This window comes from Ambystoma mexicanum, chromosome 9, assembly GCF_040938575.1.
Source record: "Ambystoma mexicanum isolate Mex_15411 chromosome 9, UKY_AmexF1_1, whole genome shotgun sequence".
In the NCBI taxonomy this organism is placed as follows: Eukaryota; Metazoa; Chordata; class Amphibia; order Caudata; family Ambystomatidae; genus Ambystoma; species Ambystoma mexicanum.
Window position 1 is genome coordinate 832,661,603 of NC_090931.1, and position 13,798 is coordinate 832,675,400.

The 13,798-nt window shown below is 45.7% G+C and overlaps 1 long non-coding RNA gene across 1 annotated transcript in view; it reads right to left on the reverse strand.

Moving 5' to 3' along the window:
• Positions 1-7,828: 7,828 nt before the first annotated feature.
• LOC138488678 (uncharacterized) overlaps positions 7,829-13,798 on the reverse strand; it is a 466,934-nt gene continuing 460,964 nt past the window's right edge. The window contains exon 4 of the long non-coding RNA XR_011274693.1: positions 7,829-7,910. This is a non-coding gene — a long non-coding RNA (uncharacterized lncRNA). The remainder of the gene's footprint in view (positions 7,911-13,798) is intronic.

Consider the following 13,798-nt stretch of genomic DNA (forward strand, 5'->3'; position numbering starts at 1 on the left):
TAGTTTACACCATGGTGGTAAAGTTGGCGTAATTACCGCCTGGGTCGTAATGACCCCCATTATCATTTGGCCTTGGACATGTGCTTGTATTCACAGTAATTTAGTGTACTTAGGAACAATGCTATTTGAAGCCACTTCCTTTTTTGTCAAGGGGTGAAAGGTCGTGTTTCATTGCTTCCCAGGATGTCACTTTTGGGTGGGGTCAAAGGTCAAGGGTCATGAGGCAGAGGGGTGGGCCACTTTTTTGAGGCAAGCGGTGGGACACTTTTTTTTGGGTTGACCGGGCCTATTTCTTGTCCCAGTCCGACCCTGCCATTTCATAGACACAAACAGGATGTCATCACGAATGTGTGCAAATGCCCAGGCATACCTGTTCCTAAAAGGCACAAGGAAAAGCCAGAGGCAGAAAAAAGTAACTGTTGACCGTTCTCTGTATTGCCAGAGCTTGGGAGAGCACAGAGAAACCGCTACTCCTACAGTACTTTGGGTGGGTCCAATAAAGTCCCCTGTGGAAAATTGCCCTCAGACATGCTCCAGCCCCGACACTCAAGTAGGAACTGGAAGCCAAAGAATACATAAGACTTTAAAAAAAAAACGATTCACCCATTTTCATACAGAATCAATTGACTGGGACGATATGCAATAAGTTGTAGAAAAATCAGTAAGTCATTATATCTGTATGACAAAATCTTTCCTAAATCATTTCCCAAGCAAATCCTTATGACAGAAAATATTCTAAAATAATGAAAAGCAAACATCTCACAATAAAGCAACCAACAGTTACAGAACCAACAAAACAAAACACATAATAAACAAACACACAGTCGCCCCACAAAACAACGACAGAGATGTTTATTTAACACAAGACTAGACCCCGGCAATCATGTCTTCACGAGCGCTGGGGTTTTGCATCCCTGTTGCTTCCCGCCTGGACCTCTCAAAATGCGCAGGTTGCCTTTGTAAATATAGGGGCGTGCACATTTGTTTTAAAAAATGGATCATCTTTGCAAAGTGCACCATTTGAGCTTTAGGGAGACACCAAGTTATTTGTGAATGGGTCACAAAGAGCTAGAATAGAACAATACGAAGGTGCGCAATCTCCCATTCCGCCCCTCCCCCGCAAACCAAAACAACCGCGGTTTCTTGCATGAGGAGAGAAGCTTCCCGCTCCGCAGGGAGGGCGCGAATCGATAGGCCTGAGATCAGCTGGCAGGACACCGAGCAGTAATAGGAACGCTCTAAAATTGCTCTGGCACAAAACTTCCGTGCACAGATGCGCCTCAGGAGTGGGTGCCCGGAGAAGAGTGAAGGGCCCAGCCGCTACTGACAGGGGGGAGGAAAGGGGGCGGGGAGGCAAGTCAGCATCACAGTATATCTGGATATGAGTTGATAAGGTCGGAGCCTTAAGTGGAAAGGGAACATGTGTGGGGGAAATGTTTCTAGATTTTGGTGTGTGTGTTAAAAAGCACAGATAAAGAGGATTCTGCAATCTGGCTGCCCCACCTTCCGAACCCGGCTTTTGGTATGGTCGGGAGTTGAGCAGCTGCTGAACAAAGCGATCTTGTTGGTATAAACTTCGTGAAGTATTGCTGCAGATACCAATGGAGTCTGATAATGATAAGCTTCACAGGCATAAGGCCGTATATTCCATGCACGTAGCCACTGGCAGCCAATGCAATGCCCTGAGAGCAAGCAAAATGGCTTCCCTCCCATTAACATGACGCAGCCATCTGGCTGCCGTATTCTGAATGCTTTGAAGTCTGTATGGTGGCTTCAGCTAGTCAGAGATACATATAAACACCAATAAAGTCGAATGGAGATAAATGCATTGACCAATTATGCTTTCTGAGGGAATGTAAAATAGTCCAAAAGGACACTTGACTAACTTGAAAGTCCATTAATATCTCTGAATCGCACCAAACCCCATCATTTCTGACAATCGGGGAAAGGGCAAGAGCCGAGGGCTGTTTATAAATTATATGCTGCAACAATATGTGTGTCACCCAGAGGCATTGCTCGGGGGTGCCTGAGGGGACTTTAGCCCCAGGTCTTTTGATTGTAGCCCCAGATAGAATCTCAGGGCCTACAGCTAAAAGGCTAGCTAGCCCCGAGTCCCGACAGTCGCAAAATTAGCATAGCCCCAGATATTTTCCAGACCCCTGGTGTTGCCTCTCAGACACTGGTACGGATCACTTTTAAGACTGGCCGAGATCCATAGTAAGTTGTATGAACTGCATATCACAGGTTCCAATACTGCGGACATACCCACTGAAATACATTCATCAGCTGTAGATAATTGGCTGTAGTGGCAGGCTGCAATTCCATTGAAAGAGTTCATGGGGCTGGTTAATTTATTGAAGTGGGTGCGAGCCCCCCAAGACAGAGCCACCAATTGCTCATACCCAAATGCACACCGATATCTTCACCGTGTTAGAGGCGCTAGCACCAGGCAAATCAAAACCTCCCAAACATCGGACGAAAGCAGCCCGCAAAGGGTTTCAAAAAGAGCTGACACCCGAAAGAGTGACGCTTGGAGACTGGAAAGAACAAATCAATAGAAGAACACGACCGAATCAAGTGTCTCGGGCATTCCAGAAGATGCACACTAGCTATCCAGCGTCAAAAACAAGCCTGCTCGTATAACCCCATTCAGCGGCCGCCAACAAACTCGCAGAACTGCTTCAAATCGGCAACGAAGAAACCAAACCAGGGCGTGTCAAGATGTAGAAGACTTACGCACAACCACTCACAGATGACTTGTGAGTTCCCTTTAATGAAAAAATTAACACCTTTATAGCCACCTTTTAAGGTGACCAAATATCAACTCTATCTCCATCAAATCCCAACAAATGGTTTCTTCCTTCTCAACCTTCAACCCCATTCGGTGCTCTTATGTTATTAAACCCTTTGCCACCATGAAAAGTGCAAAAGCCCAACATTTTCCCTGTTCTCACATCTTGACAAAACAATGCTCCCATCTCTGATGTTGCCTGTCACAGACTTCTGCAACCTCTGCCTCTCTTCTAGCTTTATTCATCCTTCTTAGAAAACAGCCACATTGACTCGTCTACCAAAAGAAACCTGAACCAAAGTTTGCTATCCAGCTAAAAACCAACTAACAAACTTCCTTGCTCTGGAGCGTTTCGTTACCAAACATCTAACAAATTGCAGCAAAGTAAAATCCCTTTTCCATGCCAAACAATCAGGCTTCAAACTGCCTAGATGCAGCAACCCCTCCATCCCCCACTGGAATCAAGAGGAACCATCTTGGAGAAACTGGATTCTAAAAAAAAACACACGCTTGATCCTGTACATATCAAGACCATAGGAGACATTGGAGCATCAAGTAGTGCAGACTAGACTCAAAGGGCCTCATTACACGGAAGGCGGTAAACCATGGTGCTATAAGCACCATGGTTGCCGCCGGTACCATACCGGTACCACCATGAAGAAAAGGGGAATTACCACCCCATTCCAAGGTTGGCGGGGCGGTAATTCCCCCTTTCTCCATGGCCCTTCCCCATTCCCATGTTTGCCCCATAGGGCATAATGGGAATGGGGAAGGAGCTAATTACGGTACTGCAAATTGCGGTACCGTAATTAGCACCAAGATCCCTTTGGGGGACCCAACTTAAATGGCTGGTCTACACCAGGCGTTAAGGTCGGGTCCCGCAAAGGGACCTCGTAGTAAGGCGGTAAGGGTTAACGGTCACCGGTACCCTTACCGGTGACCATTAACCCTTACCGCCTTCCATGTAATGAGGCCCAAAGAAGCCATAGGAATTAAAGACACAGGGCCTCATTACAAGTTTTGCAGTGATTCGGCAGTAAATCCACTAAATTACCTCCAAATCAATTACCTTTACAGCCACTTGGTCCCGTAGATTTACCATGGGATTACGAGTGCTGGTAATTCCCCATTTTTGTAGTCCAAAGTGTCACAACTTTTAACCGAAGAATGAATGCCTAAAATTAACGGAGAACATGAAGCATGTCTAGATGAGCAAGAGGCATTGTTCAAAATAATTGTTTGTTGCATTGTAGATCTTGCTCGCCTGCATGATGAAAAAGGTGTCCCTGTAAAATGTTAAGTGCAAATAATTGTGGACGCATCAGAGAATATGGGTGTCATCAAGTGCACTTGTGAATTCTAATATAAAATAATGTGACGTGTGATGGAGCAATGAGACATTATTTGAAGTTTCCTTTGGCATGCAGTTCACTTCATTTTGAATAACACTTTATTTGATTTACTTGAAATGCAATGGAGCATGCCTGAGTAAGTGCCTGGATTTAGCTTGGAGGAGTGCAGCCCCAACCTAATGAATGGAGTCATAAAACCGTGATCATGGAGTAAGACTTTGCGGTTGTGTAAGATGTAAGACTCTCCTGCCTGAATCCTGCTTTAACCAGTCTCAAAGCTAATGCAAGTTGCAAGACAAACGCAGGTCTACTACATTGAAAATCACAGGTTTTCAGCTTTACTGTAGCAGTAAAATGAAACAAACCCATTTCCCACAGACTGGCAGTGAAATCAGCATTTGTTTGGCTTATAATTATTATCAAACTGAAGAAAAAGCTCCTTGTGTACCTTTGAAATAAAAGATACAATCATTTGAAAAATGATATCTTTAGAGAGGAAGGTCCTACCAACCTAAACCAGTCATGGGACTGGTGCAAGCCACACCTAGTCACAAGATGTGGGAGAGAACCTGAGGATCAGACGATAGCTTGCACACAGAATTGAAGGAATTATTATGAGTAATATTGGGAGATGAATATTGAAGAAGATTTCTGAATACAATGGGAGTGGAGACCAATTGGAAACTGTTTTGCAGGCAGGCGGTAGAGAAGAGCCCTTCCAGGAACAGGGGAATAGGCCATATACTGGGGCCTGGGTTCCAGACAGCCAATTGAAAAAGGGCCTTGCTGAGGCAGCAGCTCCAGATTGAAGGACTAAGCTGATTCCCCCCAAAATGTTAAGCCACATATGAAATGTAAATGGAACAGTAAAATAACTCCAAATTGTCCCTAGAGTATCCATGGTAAAATCCTGGAAATCAAAGGCCTGGGAATCAAGGGGAATCTTAATGTGGCAGAGATACAGTGTCAGTGTTAGAAAATGCCCGGTGTGTCCCAGTTATATTGAGTACCCAGTGAGATGTCATTTCCTTAGAAAAAAAAACACATTTTTGTGTTCAGAGACACAATTTAGTATTTTGTGCACTTGAAAGCATATTACTTTTGTTAAAATAGAATCCTTCATGCCCACACAGAATCATGCGGGCCATAGTATTGTCATGACATACTATTGTCTAATGTGATATAATGCAAATTTGCGGTCAGAGAGTGACTAGTCATACATTAGATGTTTGTGCAACCAACATTACCACAGGGAATCTGTTCTATTCCTAGAGTTTGTGAATAGTGGAAATCCCTTCCATCCCTTATTCTTGAATGTACACGGAGACCTATGTGAGAGGTGAAAGCACAAGGGTGCTTTAGCATGGTACCTTTTACTGGAGAAGACATCTTCAGCCCAAAATATACATCTGAAGTTAACTTAACAGGAATATATTGAAAACTATACATGTATGGACTGAAAGCTACACACATATAGATTGAAAGTTACATACGCATGTTCAGCGAAAGGTGCTCATGCATATTCCGAGGAGACTGCACACACGTGTTCAGAGAAGAATGCACAATCCCTGACAGTTTAATTGTCCTAATCCAAGCCACATACCACTCGTTATTGCCTACATGACCTGCACATAGGCAAAGCATTACTAACCCCACAGTTGTACAGGAGAATTAAGTAGAATAAATATTTGTTAGAAATGTAAATTGAGTAACTTTTCACCGATACCATACTTATTGTTACTGAAGAAAATCAAGTGTTTTTGACAGAGTTTTGGAACGGTTTTATATCAGGCTGTACACACACTGGCCGAAGTGCAGCAATGCTATAATTGAATTATACTGCACTACTTGGACAGAAACAATTATAGAAGGCGTGTATTTAAAATGCACAGTATCTTCTAGAGTGTAATATATCCCTAGAATTAATTATGGAAATGAGTGCTTGTGTGAATCGGTATTTGCAAGATTTCTGTAGGCAGGTAAAATCTTGTGTTACTGACTAATTGTTTATGAGTATATACGATTGCAGTGATTTCCTTGGTATAAAGCTGGAGACCACCTTGGCTTCAAGTTGATTTAGTTCTTTAAATACATTTTGAGTATGAATACACTGGGCCTCATTACGAGGTAGGAGGTAGCCATGGTGCTATTAGCATTCCGGGTCCGGGTTCTCGGAATAGGGAGTTGCGGGTCATTCCAACCTTGGAGGACCCGGTAAGTCCCCATTCTGAGAACCATTCCCCATTCCCATTTGAGCCCCCATAGGGCTCAATGGGAATGGGGATGGAGCTAATAAAGGGCCCGCTAATAGCGAGCCTGTTATTAGCTCCCTGGTCCCTTAGCGGGTCCCGCTAAGGGTGCCTGGTAAAACAAGGCACCCATATCCGGACCCGCTAAGGGACCTCTGAATACGGAGGTACGAGGTTACCGGAACCGACATCCTTACCGGTGCCGGTAACCCCTTACCTCCAACCTTGTAATGAGGGCCACTGTCTTTTTTCTTAACCAGAAAGTGGGGATGGTAGAGTATATCAGGGGGCATGAAACCAATTGTACCGCCCTAGTGGGATCATTAAATAAATCCATAAATATTTCTACAATAGGACTTCATGGGGATTACCGCCAGCAGGTTTACCACACAGTAAATCCACAGATTTTGGAGGTAAAGCAGAGGATTTACCTCCAGCTATATGCTGGAGGTAAATCCATCTGTTTACCTCCAAATGTGTAATTCAGTGGTGCAGGAGAAACATTGTTAATTCCATTACCATCAAAAAAAGATGCAGTAACAAAACTACCACCACTTTTTTCCTACACTGCCAAACTCGTAAGGAGGCCCACAGTTCTCAAAACGGATCACCTCTTTCCTAACTGACAGCACAAGTACAATTAGGTTTAGTTCAGTGCAGACCCTGGCCAGAACCATGGGAGTTCCCCGGGATTGCCTCTGCCTCTATGGCCTCTCAACACATGCATTTGCCTATCAGCTCCTATGATCGACAATGTCAATATCCTTTTTTAATATCTATACCAATGACACCCAATCCCTGCGTCACTGGATGGCATTGCCTGGAAGTTCTGCAGTACAGGGTGTCTGCAGTCTTTGAATGCAGGAAAAAGAGAAAGCCCACAGTTTAACCCCCCCAACACCCTCAGCCATACATAAAAGCGGGTCTGCTGTGTTCACCAGCACTCAAGGCCCACCACAGCACTCAAGGCCCACCACCATAGCATACAACCTCCTGGGATTAACACTTAATCCAAAACTTTAATGCAACATCAGCGCGCCCAAGGCAGAAATAGAAAATCTGCAAGGAACACAAAATTGAGCGCCCTTCCTCATCCTCAAGCCAACCAGGGAGCGATCACATTATGAACGCACAACGATCAATGCACCGTTTTCAATGCACTGTGCATCACATGCCAAGCAGCGTGGCCTCAAAGTCCAAACTACTTCTCCAAGAAATTCAGTGAACGTACAGCGAGACGACACGTACAGTCAGGCAGTACTAGAGAGAACCTCTTGCTCCCGCCAGTCTAAATGAAAAAGGCGAGAGGGAAACGACTGGCAATCAAGCGCACCTGAAACACACTTCCTTGAGTCTTAAAGAGCATCCGGGCTACCTCACCGGACGCCATTTGGGGGTCGCCAGAGGTCTCCCTTGCGACCTCTGAGGTCTCCCTACCTGGCAATGTAAGCTCCTGGGCTGTGGCCAGCACCATGTGGCTCTTTACTTCTGGACTGGCTGGCTTTCTTGTTCAGGCCCCTTAAAAAAAAGAAGAAAAATAAGAACATGAGAGCCACAAGTCTAACACTTTCAGCACTGAACCTAAATAAGAAAGAATAGGAATGCCAAAAATGTGTCTTTCTGGAATTCTATACAATAATTGCTAGACTCATCAAAGGTTTATTTCAGGCACACTTCGGGGGGCGAGTCACTGATTTAGTCTGTTCTCAAACGCCTCAACTCAGCCTTTCATCCTTCGGAGGTCGATTAATGGGTACCAACAGAGGTTGGGTGATATTGGGTGTATATTTCTTCTATGTAAAGCGCTTAAGTGTAAGTGCTATATAATAACACATCATTATCATTTGGTCATGACAGTCTGCTTGCAATCACAGTAATTTGGTAATATGGGCCTATACACACTGATCTTAACGATACATATGGCGATCCATTCAGGTATGAAATGTACATCACATTATAGTGATATCATAACCATATTTTTCGTAGTGTACAATGCTATGTGATGCCACTTCCTGTTTTGTCAATGGGTGTAAGGTTGTGTTCCATCACTTCCCACGATTTCACTTTGGGGTGGGATCAAATAACATCACTTCCTGTGATGTCATCAGGGGGTCAAGGGTTGTGTGATGTCACTTCCGCTACCCCTGGCATTTTGGTGAAATGACGACCCTGGCTACCTTTAGTTCTGAAGGAACCTGAAAGCACCCCTCTTTCTTCAGGCTTTTGGCAAGTAACCTGCCCATGCTAGATGCTACACCCATTCCTTCTGAGGGGAGATCCCGTTCCAGTCAGCCTCTGATACCGCGTTATCACCCCGCTTAGCTCACGATGCAATGTGTTTTCCTCCTGCAGCACTGAAAACGGCTGCGATGCTTATAAATTGTAATAATCTTGTGAATTTTTTTTTTACTTTGGTCACAGGAATCCTTGAGGTCTGCCCTCTGGTGTAATAGTGACTCGCTCACTCCCCTCCATAATTCCTCCCATTCTGTTCCCCAACCCTCTCCAATGTTTCACCCTCGGTGTTCAGAAACATTTTACATAACACCATATAAATAAATGAATTGGATAAGGTTTCTTTTTTTTTATACACTGCATTACCAACCACATGTTAAGTCACAGAGCCTCATCATGAGTATGGTGTGTTCACAGACAGCCCGGTTGTAAAAAGTTGTTAGGTTATGGCTGGGCCACACGAGGCCACGGCCCCCATAGAGCAGTTGTCCAGTATCTCTCTCCCTCCCTCCCTCCCTCCCTCCCTCCCTCCCTCCCTCCCTCCCTCCCTCCCTCCCTCCCTCCCTCCCTCCCTCCCTCCCTCCCTCCCTCCCTCCCTCCCTCCCTTCCTTCCTTCCTTCCTTCCTTCCTTCCTTCCTTCCTTCCTTCCTTCCTTCCTTCCTTCCTTCCTTCCTTCCTTCCTTCCTTCCTTCCTTCCTTCCTTCCTTCCTTCCTTCCTTCCTTCCTTCCTCCCTCCCTCCCTCCCTCCCTCCCTCCCCTCCTTCCTTCCTTCCTTCCTTCCCTCCCTTCCCTTCTTTCCTTCTTTCCTTCCTTCCTTCCTCTCTCAAAATGTCTCTCCTCCAACGTTCGCCCCCTTGCTCAGCCCACATTCCATCCAGCCCCATGGTGGGCCGGATGCTACAGTCCAGGTAAGGCTGTCTATTAAATAAAAACACACACAATATTAAATAAAATATTTCTCTCCACACCCTGGTGTCTGTGTCTTTATCGCTTTAGTTCCCTCGGGGGACAAGCATGTTGACCTACCTAGCCGTGCCCAATGAAGCCACTGGCTACACAAGTGATTGCCCCTATTTTGTCAAACACCATGGCATGTGTGGGCTTTAGTCCAAATATATCCGTGTCCTTCTTTTGAAAAGGCAGACCTGAGCCACTCATGTTACCTGTACTGGTTTGTATATGAAAATTGCAGGCAACCAGTGTTTCATCTCTTTCGCTGTGTATATGCATAACATGGAAACATGCGCGAAATCTGTGAACATTCAGCAAAAGCGTTCAACTTTGCAGTTGCCAATTTTTACCATGTGTGACTCCTGCGCATTTTGCACGAACATCGTTTGTGAGTTTTCTGGGGCACAAATGGTTTTGTGCACGAAAGATAGGTTTGAGAACCAAGCCTGCAGTCTGTGGTAATAAAGTCAGGTGAGGTGGGATTTAATCCGCCTGGCTCAGCCAGAGGTGTAACTAGGCACACATTCCGGCGGGACTAACCCTTCAAATGTTGGAAGAAGGGCTAACTTCAGAGGCTTTGGAGGAGAGGCAATCTTACTTGTGTGGAGGCATCGAACTTCTTTACGCATCCTAATGAGACTATTCTGGTGTGACTCTCCCCTTCACATCCCAAAACATACACTTAAGGACTGCTGTGGGGGAGAGCTGTCTCCACTCCCCCTACCCTTCCAGTCACTCTCCTGTCATGCAAGTACTGGTGCAGCTTCAATGTTGCAAGCAGTTAACTCTCCCCGTCACATCCCAAAACACACACTTAAGGACTGCTGTGGGGGAGAGCTGTCTCCACTCCCCCTACCCTTCCAGTCACTCTCCTGTCATGCAAGTACTGGTGCAGCTTCAATGTTGCAAGCAGTTAACTCTCCCCGTCACATCCCAAAACACACACTTAAGGACTGCTGTAGGGGAGAGCTGTCTCCACTCCCCCTACCCTTCCAGTCACTCTCCTGTCATGCAAGTACTGGTGCAGCTTCAATGTTGCAAGCAGTTAACTCTCCCCGTCACATCCCAAAACACACACTTAAGGACTGCTGTGGGGGAGAGCTGTCTCCACTCCCCTTACCCTTCCAGTCACTCTGCTGTCATGCAAGCACTAACACCCCATCAGGATTTCAATTGCCTGAAAATGTATTCATATGCCTGCAGGAGCTAACAATGAAACCCTTTACACTAGTAATTGCGGGCATTTCTAAACTGCACGGCCACAGGCACAGCTTATTGTCTACATCCTGTTCTCCTGCCAAGGTCTTTGGCTCAGCCAGGTCAAGTCAACATAAGCCAAATATCAGAGGGTCGGCGAGAGGGGCTAAAGCCCAATCAACCCAGTGGCCATTGCTTGCAGCTGTGAGGAGAGGAAGATGGCCACGTTTGGAAACCATGACAATTCCCAACCGTTTGGTGCCTCTGAAAAGCTTCTAGGGTTGTAAGAGAACCAGTGACATGGGAAGCTTGCCTAAAAAATCCCTAAATCTCCTAAGAGGCCGAATTAGCACTCAGAGGACAGACAAAGAGCGAGTGGGCTCGGCCGTGTTGTGGTCTGCCACCCTCCCAATGCCCTCACATCAGCCACAACACACACACACCCTCATCCCTGCTTGCTGGCCATCAGGCACATTGGAATAGCAAAGAGCAGTCTTAGGGAACGCTCACTGGGCCCGGCTAAACATTTGTTTGGGCTTCCAGGGCCTGTTTCAATATGATTGGGCCACCCTTGCCTACTATTTTGGGGGGTGGACATAGTCTGTGGCACCCTTGGGTTGCTTAAACAAGAATGGATACAAAGTACTGCCCTTTGGGGGCAGGCAGCCAGAGGAAAACTGAAACACTAAAATGCCACTGAAAAGTTAGTAATTGCTCTGTCAGCAATGTGCTAGCAGATGACACCAGAGTAAAAGGCAAAGAGGTGCTAACACTGCTGGATGCTGTGTGCTATCAAAGGCAGTCTGTAGCCTGCTGCAAAGTGCACATTTAAAGACTTCAACTAAGGTGACTGTAGCCAGTAAAGGGCCGCCTGTAACATGCACACAAGGCAAAGTGCAGATTTATTGCCAGGATCACACATTTCATTAAAGTGGTGAAATCAGTATTTGGACCCAGGCTGTGATTTAAGCACTGACTACATATCTTCTCAGTGATAGGTCACAAATATCATTTACGGTTTGTGGTTCGAACAACAAAATAATTATTTTGTCTATCAATGCCTTCAAAAGTACACAAATCACATAAAAAACCACCTGACATTATATACATTGTTATAAAAATAAGTCAAGCAAAAAGACACGTACAGCTTTATTTTCACCACCTTAATTGCATGATTGCAGTATCAGCCTACAAATGCATGTGGATCTAAAAACAATTTCATTTGGTTTTAAAAAAGGTATTCACAGTGAACGAGAATTCACTATACGGTAATCTGCTTGATCTATTATTTTACACAGCAAGCAGCGTTATACTCATGTCCCATTTATTATCACACACCAATCGCACCTTTTATGGGACAACAGTCCTTACCCAGGCACCCCTGTGTCTGGGCCATCATCTTCTAATTGGTTTATTGAAATGAGGTTGACACAAAGCTGACATTGCGGGTGCTGGGGGAGCAGCGGGAAAGGCGCTGTACTTCCCTGCACTTTTAACTGTCACACGAAAAGTGTCATCTGGGAAACCTTTGGACAGCTGATCCTGCTTCAGACGAGAAAAGTGAGGGCGTATTCTTGTCCCGAGCTGGCTGTGTGCTGGACACAGCACATGAAATTGGGACAGTCATGCAAAATGCGGGGTGGTTGGCCACCCTACAGACACACCCAGCACTGTTCCCCGACCTTGGGTTTCATCTGGGCTTGTTTAGCTGCCAACTTGATATGAGATGAACACGGAGAACTCGTACAAAGGCGAATTTCGTCAACCATGAGGATCTTTTTTGCCCATTTAAATACAACCTTATCTAAGTGGCTGCATTTGAATTGTTTTCCTTTTCACCTATCTATTGCATCTGTGACTGTGTATAGGTGGGCAGCTTGGCAAGCACCTGCCCATCTTGCATCACAAATAAGCTCCCCTTTTACTCCTTTCCCTCATGCTTCCTTTTTCTCCCACACCGCATTCTTTTTGCCCCTTCTTTTTTCCTTATTTGCAATTTCCTCACTACCATCCCACTCTTTTCTGCTCTTTTTTAACTCTATGTCGCCCCTTGTTCTTGCTTCATTCCCGTAATCCTCCTGCTTTTTTCTTTCTCCATTTCTGTCAAATGTTCTTTTGCTGCTATTTGCATACCCCCTGCCTTCCTTCACTCAATTGTTCCCTCCCTCATTTACCCACATCACACCATTTGCCTTTACATTGCTGCCCCTCCTCTCACCATTCCTCCCTCACTTGCCTCCCTTCTCTCCCTTTCTCCTGCCCTCCCTCACTCTTCATTTCTCCCTGACTCTTTAGACCTCCATTATTCCCCATTCTCCTTACACTCATGAACCCCCTGCTCTCTATTTCCCCTCCCTTTAATTCTCTTTACCCTGCATTTCCCCTCATTTGTATCCTTCATTAACAATTGCCCCATTCTCCTGCCCTTGTTCATTCTCTGTACCCAGTCAGCCTTTTACTCTCATCTGGCTCCCTTCAATCGCCTTCTCTGCTGCCTTCCCTCGCTCTCAATCTATCCCTCATGCGTCTGCACTCCTTCATTCTCCACTCTCCTGTCCCATCAGTGTTCATGTTACCTGCCCCCTCTCTACTTTTCTCCCTCTCTATCCTGCCCGTATTCCCTCTCCATTTCCATTCACTGCCCTGCAGAGGCCCCTGCCGAGCTGGAGGAGACATGGAGGTGGTGGGTTGGAGTTAAGGGCTCTACCAAGTGCCCCAAGCAGCTCCCACAAAATAAGTAACCCCTGATATGTTTTGAGATTTGACATTTCAAGTGTGTGGGGTAAGAACACTGGCGACGTGCACAAAATGGTTCTGCATGCTGTAGGAATGTTACTGTGATATCACCTCCTGTGATGTCCCCTACCACTGGCCATTGCCTTGAACCCTATAATTTCCATCATAGGGCCACATTATGACATGGGCGGTATCCTGGCACTAACTGTGCCAGATACCACCCTCCGCAATTAGCGTTACCGCAACTCGGTCCGTCGCAATTTGCGCCGGATCCTGATTTGTCGGGG